Here is an 18,817-nt window from a genome sequence, read left to right as displayed (position 1 = left end):
TCCCAGAATCTCATCAAGCAGCTTCTTGAAGGATCCCAGGGTGTCAGCTTCAACAACATTACTGGGGAGTTGATTCCAGACCCTCACAATTCTCTGTGTAAAAAAGTGCCTCCTATTTTCTGTTCTGAATGCCCCTTTGTCTAATCTCCATTTGTGACCCCTGGTCCTTGTTTCTTTTTTCAGGCTGAAAAAGTCCCTTGGGTCGACACTGTCAATACCTTTTAGAATTTTGAATGCTTGAATTAGGTCGCCACGTAGTATTCTTTGTTCAAGACTGAACAGATTCAATTCTTTTAGCCTGTCTGCATATGACATGCCTTTTAAGGCAAAATAATAAAAATAATCTGTTATACAATGACATTAGAAACGCGTGTAGCAAAGGAGAAGCCATTCTAATGGGGCATTTCAACTTCCCCCATATAAAATGGGAAAACCTGATGGGTAGCACGACGGATGAAACTGAAATGGTGGAAATGACAAATGACTGCTTCCTAACACAATTTGTCAAGGCACCGACTAGAGGGGAGGCATGCCTTGATTTAGTCTTTTCAAATAACGAAGACAGAATAACTAAAACAGAGGTCAGAGAACCACTGGCAAACTCAGACCACAACATGGTCTCATTTGAAGTGTTTTTTAAAACCCCCAATGTAATGACTAAAGCTAAGGTTTACAATTTTAGAAAAGCAAACTATGAAGATATGAAACAGAAACTAACAGAAGTAGATTGGAGTCAAATAGAGAAAACATCCATAGAAAAAGGATGGCTGTTCTTCAAAAATGTAGTACTAGAGGCACAAAACAATTACATCCCTAAAGTAACAAATCTAAATGTAAAACTAAATTGCCAAAATGGTTTAATAGATCAATTAAAAAAATATTCAGCGAAAAAAGGCACTTTACAGAGCGTTAAAAAGGGACCAAAAAGAAAGTACACAGAAAGAGTACACAGAACTGCAAACGCAAGTCAAAAAGGAAGTTAGAAAGGCCAAGCAAGAAATAGAAATGAACATTGCTAAAACCAATTCCAAAATGTTTTTCCAATATTACAACAGCAAGAGAACGTTCAAAGAGAAGATTAAATGTTTAAGAGATACAAATGGCAAAATCATAGATGAAGAAAAAAAAATAGCAAATATATTAAATGATTACTTTTCACAAGTTTTTACAAAGGAGGATACGGACAACATGCCCCACATGTCATCCAGTTCCTATCCAGTTTTAAATAACTTTAGCATAACTGAGGCAGAAGTATTAAAGGGACTAGGAGCTCTTAAAATAAACAAATCCCCTGGGCTGGATGAGATCCTCCCAATAGTACTCAAAGAAATGAAAGAAGTTATTTACAAACCGCTAACCAAGATCATGCAACAGTCTTTGACACAGGGATGGTACCGACAGACTGGAAAATTGCAAATGTAATACCGATCCACAAAAAGGGAAACAAAACTGAACCAGGTAACTACAGACCAGTAAGCCTGACTTCTATTATATGCAAACTTATGGAAACTATAATAAGATCCAAAATGGAAAATTACCTATATGGTAACAGGGTCCTGGGAGACAGTCAACATGGTTTTAGGAAAGGGAGTGTGGAAGGGTGGTGGGTAATTCACTGACACAGGAGACAGACAGGTGAATTTGGCAACACCGCACAGGTGCCCAGTTTTATTTCAGGGTGCTGTTTTTTCTTTAATCCCGCAGATGGCGCTGTGGGTCCGTGGTCTGATTTACCAACGATGGTAAACAGAACCACGGGCATACCAAGCGATGGTACACAATACCGACGCCCTTAAAGGTGCTTCGAAACAATAATTCAAAACAGAAGGCACAAAGACACAGGGAAAATAAAACAGTAACAAAAACTACAAAGAAAAGGTGCTGCACTTTGCAGCGATATCCCGGTCACCGCTGCCCGTGCGACCCGGATCACCGTCCTACACTGCCGGATCACTAGCCTGCTCTGATATACTAATCAGGGGTCTGCCCAAGGGTTCCCTGCCCTCAATGTCTCGCTCTGAACCTCAGTTTCTTTCTCTCCCACTGGTTCTCGGTCGTTGACCAGCGCTTCCGCACTCTCGGCGCTTTTAACAGGGCAGACCTCAGGAAACAGCAGAGCGTTATTTTATAGGACCAACAATCTCCCAAGACTCGCCTCTCAGCCATTCAGAGAGGGGGAAAGTCCACACACCCACTTTCCCACCTCCCCGTGTCACTGCCATGACTCACAGGCGGTTGTTGGGCGACTGCCGTCCTCTTCCTGCAGCCCGTGAACACGCCAGCAGAGTCAGCACAGATCTCGCCCTGCTACATATCCTTTCCCTCAGAATGACACCACCGGTTCATTCAAAAGTCTTACACCCCCATGCCTTCCCGAGAGAAAAAGTCTGCGTTTTGATGCAGCTTTCCTGCTCGGTGGACTACCCTGAAGGCATAGGGCTGCAAGGCCAAGTACCACCGTGCGATTCTGGCGTTGCTATCTTTCATCCGGTGAAGCCATGCTAAGGGGGCATGATCTGTAACCAGGGTGGTGTCTCCCCAGGAGGTAGTACCGGAGTGACTCGACTGCCCATTTTACCGCAAGACACTCCTTCTCGATGGTGCTATAATTTTTCTCGCGGGGAAGGAGCTTCCTGCTGATGTACAGGACTGGGTGCTCGCTTCCCCGAACCTCCTGAGACAACACTGCCCCGAGACCTGTCTCTGACACATCCATCTGCAGGGTGAACCTCTTACCAAAATCCGGGCTGCATAGCACTGGCTTACTACACAGCCTCCGCTTCAAGGCGAGAAAGGCCCTCTGGCACGACTCCGTCCACTGAACTGTATTTGGGGCAGCCTTCCGGGTGAGGTCTGTCAAGGGAGCAGCGAGCGTAGCGAAGCTCGGGATTAACTTTTATAATAACCCGCTAGTCCCAAGAAAGAGCGCACCTGGGTTTTGGTTGTAGGAACCGGCCAGTCAGCCAAGGCTTTCACCTTAGCAACCAGCGGTCTGATCTGGCCGCCCCCGACTCGATACCCCAAATACTCCGACTCACTCTTCCCAATGGCACACTTCTTTGGGTTAGCAGTGAGCCCCGCCTCCCGCAAGGATTGCAGCACCGCCGCTACCTTACACAGATGACTCGGCCAATCCTCACTGTGGATAACCACGTCATCTATGTAAGCAGCGGCGTACTGCTGATGGGGCCGCAAGATGCGATCCATCATCCGCTGGAAAGTGGTGGGTGCTCCGTGCAACCCAAAGGGCATGGTCCTAAATTGGTACAACCCGAAGGGAGTCGAAAACGCCGTCCTCTCTCTAGATTCCGGAGTCAGGGGTATCTGCCAGTACCCCTTCGTTAAATCCAGTGTCATCAGAAAATGAGCTGTGCTCCAGCAACTCATCTACCCGGGGCATTGGATAAGCGTCAAATTTCGATTTCTCATTGATTCATCTGAAATCAATGCAAAATCGAGTTGACCCGTCTGGCTTATCAACTAAAACGATTGGACAGTTCCAGTCACTTTGGGACTCTTCTATTACCCCCAGTCTCAGCATTTCGTCAATTTCCGCTTTTATTACCTGTCTTTTACGCTCAGGTATACGGTACGGCCTCTGGCAAACTAGCGCCCCCGGCTCGAGTCTGCCCCGGGACGGAAGAGAACACGTCAGGAAACTCCGCCACCAGACCGTGAGCCTGACATTTCTGCGTTGGTGTCAGATTCTCAGCAATCTGTACCGATCCTTTTCTTGCCAACACAGAAAGATCAGGTCCCAGGTCCGTGACGTCATCTGCATGCGCCACTAACAATGCCTCTGGCTGCAACCAAGGCTTTAAGAGATTGATATGATAAATGTGTTTCTCTCTCCGTCGCTCTGGCTGGCAGATCTCATAGTCCACCTTCCCAACCTGGCGTGTAACCTCAAAGGGTTCTTGCCACTTAGCCAAGAGTTTCGACTCAGAACTGGGTAATAAGGGAAGTACCTTATCCCCCAGCTGAAATGTGCACAACCGGGCTCCTCGGTTATATTGTGTCTCCTGTCTGTGCTGCGCCTGCTGCAAATTGTCATGCGCCCATTTCCCCACAGACTCAAGACGTTTGCGCAGGTCCAACACATACCGGACGGTATTGGTCGAATTGTCCTGCTGTTCCTCCGGTCATTCAGACAGAAAATAGGAGGCACTTTTTTACACAGAGAATTGTGAGGGTCTGGAATCAACTGTAATGTTGTTGAAGCGACACCCTGGGATCCTTCAAGAAGCTGCTTGATGAGATTCTGGGATCAATAAACTAACAACCAAACGAGCAAGATGGGCCGAATGGCCTCCTCTCGTTTGTAACATTATGAATAAACCTGCGCAACATGTTCTTAAGGGTCTTATTAAAGCGTTCCACCAAACCGTCGGTCTGAGGATGAAACACCGAGGTCCTAATGGTCTTAATTCCCAAAAGCTTACATGTTCCGCGGATTAGCCGGGACATAAAATTGGTGCCTTGATCGGTTAGTATCTCTTTGGGAATCCCCACCCGGGAGAAAACCTTCACAAGCTCGTTGGCAACAGACTTAGCGGACATAGATCGGAGGGGAATAGCCTCTGGATAACGCATAGCGTAATCCAGAATGACAAGTAGGTGGGTGTATCCTGCCGGGCTCCTCTCTAATGGCCCAACTATGTCCATCCCAATACGCTCAAATGGAGCTTCCACTAGGGGCAAAGGCACCTGTGGGGCTCGTGGAACGGCTCTAGGGCTGGCCTTTTGACATTCCCAACAACGCTAACAAAACCGCTTGACATCGCCATCCAGCCTCAGCCAGAAGAACCGTGACACAAGCCTTGCTTTAGTTTTATCCCTTCCCAAATGACCAGACAGGGGAATAGCGTGAGCCAGCTGCAACAAATCCTTGTTAAAGGGCTGAGGAATGAACAACTGATGACGCACTTCACCGGTCTGGGGTAATTTATCAACACGGTACAGTAGGTCTCGATCAATTTCAAAGTGGGGGTACATGGCGGCGCGTCTAGGCTCGACCACCCGACCATTAACCACCGCTGCTTGGTCAAAGAGCCTACCCAGCACGTCGTCACGCCCTTGCTCGAGTCGGAAGTCATGGGAGTGAGCTAAGAAATCAGCTCCCAGGGCTTCCAACTCGGGGTCAGGTCGATCCCGAGCAGAGGCAGCCGAGCCAAACCCCTGTGCTGGCTCCGCGACCTCTCCCCCAGACTCTTCACCAACCGCCCCCACCTGAAACTTCTCCGACTCCCTCCATTGCCAGCCCTCATTCTTAGCGATCCGACGCTCCCGTTTAGTTTTACGGGGTTTAAATTTATGGCAAAACCATTCTCGCGAAAGGGAAAAATCTTAGCCAATAAAGAGGACAGGGCTGTCAGGGCAGCCAACCAATCTTTAAACTGCTCACAGTCCCGTCCCAGAACTACTGGTACTGGCAATCGAGGACATAATCCTACCTGCACCTGCGTCACCTGCTGGCCAATAGTCCTGCTTGGCTAGTTCGGCCGCCCGATCCAGAGTATCTGGTGCCTGCCGCTGGACCCATAGCCGAGGTCCCGGGGCTAGACACTCCAGAAACCGCTCCACCACGATCAGCTCCACCAACCTGGCTTTGGTGACCGTGTCCGGGTTAGGCCAGCCCACTGCATAATCCTTTAACCAGTGGGCAATAGCTCGGGGATGCTCCCTCGCCGCAAACCGCTCCTCCCGGAATGTCTTACGGTAGCCCTCCGGTGTGGCCCCCACACAATTCAGGATGGCTGCCTTCAGCAGGGGGTAATCCAGCATGTGCTCTGGGGACAGCGTCCTTGCAGCTGCTTGAGCCTCCCCGGTGAGTTGGGGCAACAAACAGCTAGCTCACTGGGCTTGGGGCCACCCGGCCGAGATCGCCATGGCCTCGAACACCTCCAAGTAGGCATCAGGTCGATCCTCGTCCGTCATTTTGGTGAGTCTCTGTAGGGAGTGGTCTGGAGCTGCGGGTCTAGCCGCCCCCTGCACTGCCGCGGTGAGCATCTGTCACAGGAGGTCCATCATCGCGGCAAACTGGGTAGCATCCATCGCTAGTCTGCTCCTTCTGTAGCTGCACTGCTTTGGGCAGTGCCAGTGAATCCCACTTCTTACACCACGTGTGGAAGGGTGGTGGGTAATTCACTGACACCGGAGACAGACAGGTGGATTTGGCAACACCGCACAGGTGCCCAGTTTTATTTCGGGGTGCTCTTTTTCTTTTCGCCCGCAGATGGCGCTGTGGGTCCGTGGTCCACTTACCAACGATGGTAAACAGAGCCATGGGAATACCAAGCGATGGTACACAATACCGGCGCCCTTGCAGGTGCTTCGAAACAATAATTCAAAACAGAAGGCACAAAGAAACAGGGAAAATAAAACAGTAACAAAACTACAAAGAAAAAAGGTGCTGCACTTGACAGCTATATCCCGGTCGCCGCTACCCGTGCGACCCGGATCACCGTCCTACACTGCCAGCTAACTAGCCTGCTCTTTTACAATACTCCGGGGTCTGCCCAAGGGTTCCCCGCTCTCACTATCTCTCTGTGAAACTCTTTCTTTTTCTCCCGGCTGATTCCCGGTCCTGAATCGGAGCTTCCGCACTCTCGGCGCGTCTAAGTGGGCAGACCTGAGGAAACAGCAGAGCGTTATCTTATAGGTCAAACATTCTCCCAAGACTCGCCTCTCAGCCATTCAGAGAGGGGGGAAGTCCACACACCCACTTTCCCACCTCCCCGTGTCACTGCCATGACTCACAGGCGGTTGTTGGACGACTGCCGCCCTCTTCCTGCAGCCCTGTGAACAGAGAGTCGGCTCAGATCTCTCCCTGCTACAATGCACAAAAGAACATGCTGCTTACAAAGGTAGATTATTTTTTAGCCAGGACAACTAAAGGAGAGCACTGTGTCCAAGTAAAGGTTTATAATGGCATGCATTCAATTGTGATCTTTTTAAAGCAATAACTATGACTGACCTGCACAGATAACTCCTGCATCATTACGATGAGTGCATTTACTATGTCCTCGCGTAGAGATGGGACACTTCTGTAACTCAGTCTCGGTGCCTTCACAGTCGAATATATCAGACAGTACAGGGCCATTGCCTTCCCCAAACTGGGCCTGTCCTGGGACAGTCACAGCGTACCCACAGTTCAGCTGCTGGCACAGAACTGTGGCGTCCTGCAGGTCCCAGCTCTGATCACACACTGTGCTCCACTTGCTGTCGTACTTGAGCTCCACTCGACCAGAACACCAGTCACTGCCATTGACCAGCCTGGCCTCAGTGTACCCTGCAAGCAGGACAGGGGTATGAATGGGGTTCAATTGTAAAAGATTTTAAGTTAATTTCATTGCATAAGAGATGTAATGTTGTGACGTTCGTTTGAGAAGATTGGTTCTGAACAAACCTGTACTCAGGAGTGGTGTTGTTAGTTTAATTTGATGTTCTGGAATTTCGGCAGTGATCGACTGGTAATTATTCTGGCTTGTTTGTGTGAAATGGAAAGAAATAGCTGAGGCATTTGCATGCCTGTGAAGCACACTATAGCAAGATGTTTAAAAAGCGTTGAAGGTGCCTACCAGTACAGATGACGCTGACGTCGTGTGCGTGTGTGCAGTTTTGCTGCTCAGTCTCTGCGGTTTGGCAGTAGGCTAGGTTTTCTTCATTGCCCTGGCACAGGATCTCGTTTGTCCATATTGGGGTTTTACTGTCTCCAGGGTGGGCTCCAGACAACACAGCTTTGGAAATGCCACAGTCTAGTTCCGTACAGACAACATCTGCATCTCTGGAGTCAAAAGACTTGGAACACACTGTGCCATAGACTCCACCCCGGTTCACTTCTAAACGACCATGGCACAGTCCACCAATTATCTTAGCTGATTTCACTGGTGAAAGAAATGTTTGCATTTAAAAGCCATTGCAAACCATTTCTGTTTCCTTATCCATATTAAACATTTGAATTGTTGCTAATAATTTACAGTATCCCTGCTTACCTGAGCTACAATGTACAAAATGGTCCACTTGGAACATTTGGAAAATTGTATTGAGATACTAAACCTACCAAAACATTTCTGAAAATCTACTTATTTGTACTGTGAAAAGAAAGCAAAAAACATCAAATCGTTTTGTTTTTCTGGGCGGGGGTAATACATCTTGAATCTAATGTGCATAAACACACAGCACACATTTCCTGATGTTACTGCACCAGCTGTGGTGAGGAAGAACACGCCTGTTATCACGTCTCTTGTATTTCAACTATATAGAGATATTCTTACCAGAACATGTTTCTCTGACAATGTTAGGACAGGGATTTTTGACTTTTTTGTCAGATTTACAGTCTCTCAAGGCAGACTCTGTCCCATCGCAGAGGGCCCCACTCAGCAAGATGATGCGATTCTTGTTCTGCACAGTATACCATGTTAGATGACTTCCACATCCTATCTGTCTGCACACAACACTGCCCTCATTAAGGCCCCATGAATTTGTACAAACTGATCCCCACTGTCCGTTCTTGAAAATCTGCACAATTCCATCACAGCGGTTCCCTCTTTCCACAAGCCTCAAATCATCGCCATCTAAAGGGAATCAAGTTAATCAATCAATTAATGGCAAAAATAATAGCGAATAATCCAGAAATCAGTAACAGCTTTTTAGAACAGATCCAGTCTCTGCAGCAGGGCTGCATTGCAGAAACCCATTTCTGAGCGCAAGATGAAGAATCAGTAATGTGTCCTCTCAAGTGATTGTGCTCACAGGTGCTGCCGCTCGGTGCGGGATATCTGCCCTCTGCAGCCGATCTCCTAGAACTCATCTCGGACTGCGGGTCTCCCAGCCTCCCTGCGCGGAATACTGCCATCCACATTCATTTCCTATGCTGGAGGATTTTCGATGTTGTTATTTTAATGCGACGGTACATGCTACAATTATATGGATTTTGTCTGCAGCTGAAAATACTAATTTGATTTACCTAATGATGCATACATATTTTACAGCATGTACAATATATCTAGGGCTTTGATTTCTGGTTTTAACCGATTAAAAAAAACGATAAAAAACAACCACCCACCCCATGCACCCGATACAAAAAAAACTGAAATCGGTGTACAGCCAATAAACACAGGAAGAAGAGTGGCAAAGGTTTACTCAATTCACTTTGACCAGCCCTTTCCAATTCATAAAAATATTACTACAAAAAAAAAAAAAACTTTCCCAGTGCAGCTGGGCAATGTCCCGCCTTCCTGACTTGTATCTGTCATTGATTCGTTCTGAATACTTTAAACCCGCCCCAACTACTGAGTGGCAGCACATTCCTACATTTCTATTGGAGACTCTGCTTGCGAGATTTAAAACGAGATTATAATTAGAAATGGAGGTTTGTTCACGAAATTTAAAACTGCATTACAGTTAAGATACGGAGGATTTTAAAACTGAATCGCAAATTGTGGCGAAATTAAAATAATATGCCTACACACAATAGAGAACAACTACACTAATAACAATTTTGAATGTATCTCAGAAAGCGGTACATCGTCAGAATGCGGTACTCACACCAAAACTCGACACGAGTATCATCAGAAAATGATACGCTGTCAATGCTGTGATTGACTACGTCACAAATCATTACTAACAAGGCAAATGGTAATTCACCCACAAAATCGTATGTTTGCAATTTTAGATACCTAATTTGTTACTCATCAGTTAAAGTCACATACCTTTGCTGAATTGTGAAAAAAATGATATTAAAAAACACTTTAAGAGCCAAACTCAGTACATTGTACCTCTTTCAGACGGGCGGTTCATTGATTTCTGAGCTAAAATCATTTGCGCATGCTCGAGCAAGTTGAAAAGCACAAAGCACCTCTCCATCCCAATAAATACCTACAATCCTAAATAACACTCAAATAATAAATAGACCTAGGCCTTGCTTGTTGTGTTCTCAAACTTAGCTGATACTTTACTATGTAGGCCTACTCTACACAAGTAACCCCCATCACAATAATTCAAAAATAACTAGTCAACTATTGAATAAACACAGTTCCGGTATGCAAGGTTGTTTCATTTCATTTTTGCTTTATTATTTTTCAATAAGTTAATCAATAAGGTTAATGTTGCAGCCCTGAATCAGTGGAATTTGGAATTGTGAATGACTGAAAGAAAATATGACTAGTTCCAAAATGTTAACTCCAGCTGACTGGCCGTGCAGAATGAACTTCATAAGAAAATACTGAAAACTGAAATAAGAATGAACTAAGCATGTTGTTATTGTTAAGCTACAATCAGATTGACTTCAATGAATTGAGCAGCCGCTATGTGTTCTCTGCACTGAGCCTCTGGATCCTTCCAGACCACAGTTGGCATGTCTGGAGGGATAGCCCAATCCACCTTTTCCAGAGTGCTGGCAAATTTCTGGATGTCATGTTGAAAAGGGCAGGCCAGTACATATCATTTCCTGAGGATACTCGCATAACTGATGTTGGCTGCAGGTTTTTCCAAACAACTCAGTTTCATGCCGAGTGACCTCAGGTGAAAAGACTCCCAGCTCCTTCACAGAAAACTTTTCCCCGTGAGCCAAGACTTACGCTGATGTATGTTTTTCCACAAATGTCATAGAGCGACTGCTCTCTATACTCCTGCAAGTGCAGCCTCTAAATAGACCGGTGAGACCCTCGTTATCATAATAGAGGATCATTATTAGTGCGTGTTAAATAATTTGCATTGCTCTTAAGCTTACATAGGGTGCAGTGCAAAATAATCGGCTGGCCGCAATGCAATTGGAATTTTGCATCTGCAATTATTTGCACTGTGCCTATACTTCCAACACCCTCTAAATCTCATGCCTTGAAAAGTAGAGGAAACGTACCCTATAATTGTGGTGCTGGTATCACTATAGCAGCTGTTAGAAAGTAACACAGACTATAATAACGGTGTGCAATTATTCAATGCTAACAATGCACAGAACTGGATCTGCTAGAGATTATCCCAGTGAGCATATTTTTCAATTTAAATTTTTTAAATTTCAAAATGTGATCGGGATTATTTAGATTCATTTTTCTTTTTGGGATAGCAGACGACTGCGCTTTTAATCAAGTGTTTTTGGTTGTTTGTTTCAAAAAGAGATCAGAATAACTTTAATCCTAGCTAATATATATTATAACTGCATTTTTATATTCAACATACACGGTATGCTTATTTTTTAATAGTTTTAACGTTAATACACATGTTGCCAAAACTGAATTATATTCTGAAGTGTTAATTGAATTCATTCCAGTATATCTAAACGCACTGAATATAATGTATTGACTACATTTAAAGTATTAAGAACTGTTACTTCATTTGGGATAAAGTGTTTTCTAGGAAAATGGATTACAAATCTGGATAATTTTGCATTTGATAGCAAATTAAAAAACAAAAACAAAATCAGACCTAGCAAATAAGCTGAACTTGATTTTGCTGCATAGGTGTTGGTGGCAGAATAGCTGTTATTTTAAAAAGAAACAAAATCCTACCGCTGACTGATGCTGGAATAAATCACCACAATTTAGCTTGTAACGGGTTCAACTTTAAATATGATTAATCCAACAGCTAAACATTACAATAGAAACTACTATCTGGAATCTCCTCTCCACTTCTCTCTCTATATCTATTTTTTTTTTTATTTCATGTTTATATTATTTTAATATCCTCTTACTATTATATGTTGTTTACTGAACCATATCCTATCAAATGAATGTGTTCAACATGTGCAAATCTTTTTAATTTAAAACGTTATTAACACAGGAAAAGCACAGTATTATGTGAACCAAATCATTCCAGCTGTTGTTTATTTGTGTCTGTAACTCCTAACTGAAAAAATAAAAGTGCTATGGTCTCTCTCTATCTCTCTATCGGCTATCTCATCGCGAATATTCTGGTCCTCTCTCTCTCTTTCTCTCTCTCTCTCTCTCTCTGCTCTCTCTCTCTGCTCTCTCTCTGCTCTCTATCTCTCTCTCTCTCTCTCCTCTCTCTCTCCTGGTCTCTCTCTCTCTCTCTGCTTTCTGTCTCTCTCTCTCTCTCTCTCTCTCTCTCTCTCTCTCTCTCTCTCTCTCTCTCTCTCTCTCTCTCTCTCTCTCTCTCTCTCTCTCTCTCTCTCTCTCTCTCTCTCTCTCTCTCTCTCTCTCTCTCTCTCTCTCTCTCTCTCTCTGTCTCCCTCTCTCTCTCTCTCTCTCTCTCTCTCTCTCTCTCTTTCTCTCCTCTCTCTGTCTCTCTCTCTCCCTCTCTCTCTCTCTCTCTCTCTCTCTCGTCTCTCTCTGTCCTTTCTCTCTCCTGTTCTCTATACTGACGTCTATATAATGATATTGTCTATAGTCTCCCTCTTAGAGCATCGCTCTAGAGGTACACTCTTGATACAATTGCTGTAAGAGGCTAATATGATGACCTGTATCTATTAGTCGTAATCTCGTCTCGTATAGATCAGAAGATATATAAGTATGTACCTGTATAGTCGAACGGAGCTTATCTCTATCTATCTCTGTAATATTATCTCGACTATCTCCTCACCGCTACTCTATCGGGCTGTCGCTCCGCCTCTATCCTGTATATGATATGCATGCTGTCTGGCTATCTCTCTCTATCTATTCTGTCGCCTAGCCATCTCTGTTGCATCTATAGACTCGTCTATTCTATTCTATTTATAAGATTCACGCTATATGTATTCTACTCTATCTACTATCTCGTCTATATCTCTCTACATCTCAGTAGTACTCTCTCCTTATCTATGTTATCTCATTCTATCGTATCTCTCACTTTTATGCCTCTCTAGTTCCGCGGATTACTCTGCTCTCTCTCGACTCTGACTCTCTATGTCTCTTCTCTGTATCTCTCTCTCTCTCTCTATCTCTCTCTGTCTCTCTCGCTCATCTGTCTACTCTGTTCTCTCTTTCTCCTCTCTCTCTCTCGATCTCGCTCTCTCTCTCTCCTCTCTGTTCTCTCATCTCTCTTACTCTACTACTCTCTGCTCCTATTTCTCTCGAGTAACGTCTGCTCTCTCTCTCTTACTCTCTGTCTGTATCTCTCTCTCTATCCACCTCTCTCTCTCTTCTCTCTCGTGGGGATTGTGGGCAATGGCCCTCGCTAGAGAGGCTGCGAACGCCGATCTCTCTCTTTTCTCTCTTCTCTCTCTCTCTCTCTCTCGCCTCTCTCTCTCTGCCTCTCTCTCTCTCTCGCTCTCTCTGGCTCTCCTCTCTCTCTCTCTCCCTCTGAGGTTACTTAAGTCATTTCAATGTGTTGTCCACTAATCTTTCAGTCTGTAACAGTATCTTGAGAAATTCTGCTAAAGAATCTCTCGTCTCGTCCTCTGTCTGCAGTTATATGTTTTGGTCTCTGTGTGTGTCTCTTCTGCTCTCTCTCTCTCTCTCTCTCTCTCTGTCTGTATCTCTCTCTCATCGCTCTCTCTCTCTCTCTCTCTCTCTCTCTCTCGTGGAGGATTGTGGGAAGGGCTTGCAGAGAGGTGGAACGCCGGTGCGGTAGGACCGGGAAATTTAAAACTTTATTTATCTATTTTTATCTATTTATTTATTTATTTATGTATTTATTTGTTTGATAGTTACTTAGTTGTCTTTCTCTGTGTGTCTCTCTCTTCGTAGGTTAGTGGCGTGTGTGTTGTTTTGTTTGTTTGTAGGGTGTTTGGAGATCCCGTTATGGGGTCTCGTTCAGGAGGGCTGGGGGCTCTCACCCGCCGACACGGGGTCCGTTGCCTGCCTGACCCCGGGGTTTCGGTGGAGGAGTGCCTGCTGGCAGTAGGAGAGGTGGTGGGGTTTGAAAATATTATGTCGGCGTCAAGAATGAATAAAGCGCTGGTAATATGTTTAGTGGAGGTGTCTCTGGTACACAAGCTGGTAGAGGAAGGATTTACTGTAAAAGGTGAATTTGTTCAGGTTTCCCCTCTAGTAACCCCGGTTACGAAAGTTATTATTTCTAATGTGCCTCCGTTTTTAAAAAATGAGCAATTAGAAAAGAATTGAGCTCGTTTTGGTAAACTGGTGTCCCCGATTAAGGGAATCCCGCTGGGGTGCAAAAATAACAGTGTTAGGCACGTCATGTCGTTTAGAAGGCAGGCCGGCGCCCGAAGATAGCTCTTACTAAATGATCCTAACCAAGTCATTAATGTTGCCTGGAATTTTAACGTGGAAGGGATGAATTGTGTGGTGTTCGTCAGTTCCGAAACGATGAGATGTTTTTACAGTGGAGAACAGGGACACCAGAGAAAAGCATGCCCGAGAAAGGAGGCTAGAGCGGAGACAGGGCAGGATCAGGGCGATGCTGGCGGGGAGGAAGTCGGGGGTGTTGGGGGTGAGCGGGAGGAAGAGTCGGCTCCCCCAGCGCAGCCGCAGAGCGAGCCCGTGCTGACCGAGGAGGGGGCGATCCAGAGGGAAACCGGAGCAGAACCACCAACACCACGGCCTCGCACAAAGAGACCCAGCCGCAGCCTGTCACTGACGGGTTCGGAGGATAATACCGCTACTACTGAGAATGGTGAAGAATCATTCAAGGTAGTAGCGAAAAAGACACGAATTCAGCGGAAGGCTGCAGAGCTGCCGGATGGCAGAGCGCAGCCAGTGCAGAACTCCGAACCCGTGCAGACAGGGAGACTGCGGGCTCCTGGCGGGGCGTCAGTCCCTCCCAACACGGAGGAAGAGAGCACAGCGCAGGGTGAGCCGGGCGCGGTGCAAGACTCTCCGCTAGCTGAATCTCAGCCGCCTGAAACAGTGCCGGCTGTGGCAGAGACCGGTGTGGAGGAGTCGGAGGGAGCTGCGGAGGAACGGATTCTCGGGGGCGAGCGAGAGGACAGCGCGGATGAGATGGAGGGGGAGCTCTCTGACTCCTCGCTTATCTCAGACATCCCTGATAGCCAACCCGTCAGTAAGAAAAAGTTATACACACTTGAGCAGGTAAATGATTTTATGATAGAAACAAAAGGGAAAAGGGGAGTAGAAATAGAGAGTTTTTTCCCTGATCTAAGGTTATTTCTCCACTCCGCTCACGTTATAACAAGGAAAGCCACAATAGAAGAATTTGATCAGCCAAAACGTTATAGATTAAAAAAAATTGTTCAGAAAATTAAAAAGGATCTTAAAAGTGGTTCAAAATCTCTTGTTTAAAAATGGCTGTGTTTTATGAAACGTCTTTTATTACTTGTTTTAGTGTGTTAGTTTTTTTAGCTATGATGGAAAGGTGCGTTTTTATTTCTTTTAATCTAAACGGCTGCAGACAGTCTTTTAAGAGGGCGCAGCTAGTCGGGTTTTTAGAGCAGAAGCAGGCGGGGGTGGTGTTTCTGCAGGAAACGCACTCGGATCAGGAGAATGAGGAGGCGTGGCGAGCGGAGTGGAAGGGGCTGTGCGTGATGAGTCACGGCGCTAGTACCAGTGCAGGAGTAGCCGTGCTTTTTAAACCCAGCCTGGGGGCAGTTTTACTAGATATGGATGAAATCGAGAAAGGGAGGATTTTAAAAGTAAGAGCTAGGCTGGGCAGTACAGTGTATGTTTTTATTAATATTTATGCCCCCAATAGAGGGGGTGAACGAATTTTATTTTTTAAGAAATTAAAGCAAGCTCTTTTTAATATTAATAATAATGATGTGGTGGTACTAGGAGGAGATTTTAATTGTACTGTTAATTTTAATATTGATAGAAATAATGATGAACCACACCCTCAGTCCTCCAGAGAGTTGGCTGCATTGTTAGAGTCCAGTGACCTGGTTGACATATGGAGATGCCTGCACCCCAGTTCAAGACAATACACCTGGTCTCAGTATCACACAGACTGTGTATATAGAGCAAGACTAGACCGGTTTTATACTTCAAAAAACGATTTAAATAAATTTATCAAAGCAAGAATCATCCCCAGTAGTCTCTCTGACCACCACTGTCTATTAATTACAGTATTAATTCAATCAGAACCCCACAGAGCATCTTACTGGCATTTCAATGTAAAATTATTACAAGATGTAAAATTTAAGCAACAATTCAAACTTTTTTGGATAATTTGGAAAAAAGAAAAAGCACAATATAAAGATTTAAGACAGTGGTGGGACATTGGCAAAATACAAATTAAATGTTTTTGTCAACAATATACTATAAATGCAACCAGGTCACTGAACACAGCCGTGAGAGAACTGGAGTCCAAAATCCTCCTCCTAGAGGAAAGGTTAAATTCAGAATTTAAAGAACAGACCCTGGAGAACCTAAAGGAGCAGAAAATCGCGCTGGGGAGCTTGCTGAAGGAAAGAGTGAAGGGGGCGATTGTGCGTTCCAGATTCATGGAGTTGAGAGACATGGATGCCCCCACTAGTTTCTTCTTCAACCTGGAGAGGAAGAGAGCGGACAGTAGACAGCTGTGTTGTATCAGGACTCCTGGTGGGAAAGAACTGCACACCCGGGAGGAAATCAGCAGAGAGGCGGTGCGTTTTTACAAGGAACTTTATAATAAAGAACTGTGCAACATAGAGGACACTGAGCGGCTGCTCCAGGGGTTACCCAGCCTCAGTGAGAAGGAGCAGATTCAGCTGGACGCACCGCTGACCCACCAGGAGATGACCGCCGCTGTCAAGCAGCTCTCCAGCGGAAAGGTTCCCGGGATCGATGGACTGCCAGCAGAATTTTATAATAATTTCTGGGATATAATGGGGGAGGATTTGCTCCAGGTTCTGAGAGAGAGCCTCAGCCACAAGGAACTGCCTCTTAGCTGCCGTAGGGCAGTGGTTACACTGCTGCCCAAGAAGGGAGACCTATGCCAGCTTAAAAATTGGAGACCTGTGTCAATTTTATGTTCTGATTTAAAGATTTTATCCAAAACAATCGCTAATAGATTAAAAAGTGTTATTGGAACTGTAATACATATGGATCAAACATATTGTATACCGGGTCGCTCTATTTTTGATAACTTGTTTTTTTATTCGAGATTTTTTAACTGTAAGTGATATTTGTGATTTTAATGTAGGAATGGTCTCACTGGATCAAGAGAAGGATTTCGACAGAGTCGACCACACCTACCTCTTTCATACACTGGAAGCCTTCGGGTTCGGTCCTGGTTTTATTTCTTATATTCGGCTTTTATATTCCAACATTTTTAGTATTTTAAAGATCAACAATGGGCTGAGTCAGCCCTTCCCAGTGTGCAGGGGTATAAGGCAGGGCTGTGCCCTGTCTGGTATGCTGTATTCACTGGTTATAGAGCCCCTGCTGCACCTGCTGAGGGTCAGGCTAGCTGGATGGACAGTGCCCTCCTCGCCCTCCACACCCTCCTCTGCCACAGTGAAGGTGTCTGCCTACGCAGACGATGTGACTGTGTTTGTGAGGGGGGATGCAGATGTCCAAGCGCTGCAGCAGACTCTAAATGAGTTCCAGAGAGCATCTTCTGCCAGAGTAAACTGGGCGAAATGTGACACCTTCCTGTCAGGCGGCTGGGATGAGGGCACCCCTCCTTTCCTGCCTGAGGGGCTGAAATGGAACAGAACAGGTATTAAAGTGTTGGGGGTGCACCTCGGAACAGAAAACTACATGAAAAAGAACTGGGAGGGTTTGTTGGATAGGGTGAGGGGGCGGCTGCAGAGGTGGAAGGGACTGCTGGCTCAACTGTCCTTCAAGGGCCGGGTGCTTGTTATTAATAATCTGGTGGCCTCTAGCTTGTGGCACAAGCTGGTATGCCTGGACCCACCCCAGGGCCTGGTGAAGGAGATCCAGAGAGTGTTGCTGGAGTTCTTTTGGAGCGGGAGACACAGTTTGAGGCCGGCAGTCCTCTACCTCCCTAGTGATGAGGGGGGGCAGGGGCTAGTCAGCATTGCCAGCAGGGTGGCAGCCTTCAGACTGCAGGCGGTTCAGAGACTCCTGTACACTGAGGAGGAGGCTCATTGGAAGAGGCTGGCCTGTTTCCTTCTCAATAGATTTGGGGGGCTGGGGTTAGGAAAACACCTGTTTTTAATTGAGAACACCAGTTTTAGTAAAGCAGGACTTCCTCCTTTTTATCAAAGTATTTTAAAAGCCTGGCAGCTGGTGAGGGTGGAAAGGGATGTGGAGTCCTTGACAGGGCAGGACCTGTTTGAGGAGCCCCTATTTTTTAATCCACTCTTTCCAGTTAAGTTCCTCCAGTCGATGACGCTCTGTGCCAGTTTTTTAAAAGCAGGTGTAACCAGGATGGTCCACCTGTTAAACCTTGAGCTCTCCTGCTGGCTAACTGCCTCCCAGCTAACTGCACAGCTAGGCTGGCACTCAGAGAGGCTTGCAGAAAGACTGATGGGTGAGTTGAGGGGCAGCCTCTCCCCGCGGCTCAAGGCAGTCCTGAGGGAGGAGTTGTCCAGAGGCACAGAGCAGAGACAGCTTTCCTTATTTCCAGGGATGATCGTGTCACCAGCAGTAGGTGAGGAAGGTGACGGCGGTGGAGAGAATGGAGGGACTTTGCTTAAATTACAGAATGTGGAGGAAATGATCTTTCACACAATGAATGGAAAACAGATATACAAATTGTGTGTTAAAGCCACAGAGTATAGTAGGCTAAGGGGTCTGGTAGACTCTAAGTGGCGAGCTTACTTGGCTGTAGAGGAGGGGCACAGGCCGGTGTGGAGGGTGCTGTACAAACCGCCCCTCGCCAAGAGAGTGGGGGACCTGCAGTGGAAGATTCTACACTGCATTGTGTCCACAGGCAGGTTTCTCCATAGAGTGGACCCCAGCCTCAGTGAGCTTCCATAGAAGTTGGCACCTCCGAGCATCAAGTGTGATAGCAGTTGCGCCTTTTTGCTCAGCAGAGGAAACTCTCTTTCATGCCTACAGTGAGTGTGAGAGGCTGC

Source organism: Polyodon spathula, chromosome 42 (assembly GCF_017654505.1).
Source record: "Polyodon spathula isolate WHYD16114869_AA chromosome 42, ASM1765450v1, whole genome shotgun sequence".
NCBI classification, from domain to species: Eukaryota; Metazoa; Chordata; class Actinopteri; order Acipenseriformes; family Polyodontidae; genus Polyodon; species Polyodon spathula.
The sequence above is the reverse complement of the archived record's forward strand: the minus strand, read 5'-3'. Positions refer to the sequence as shown.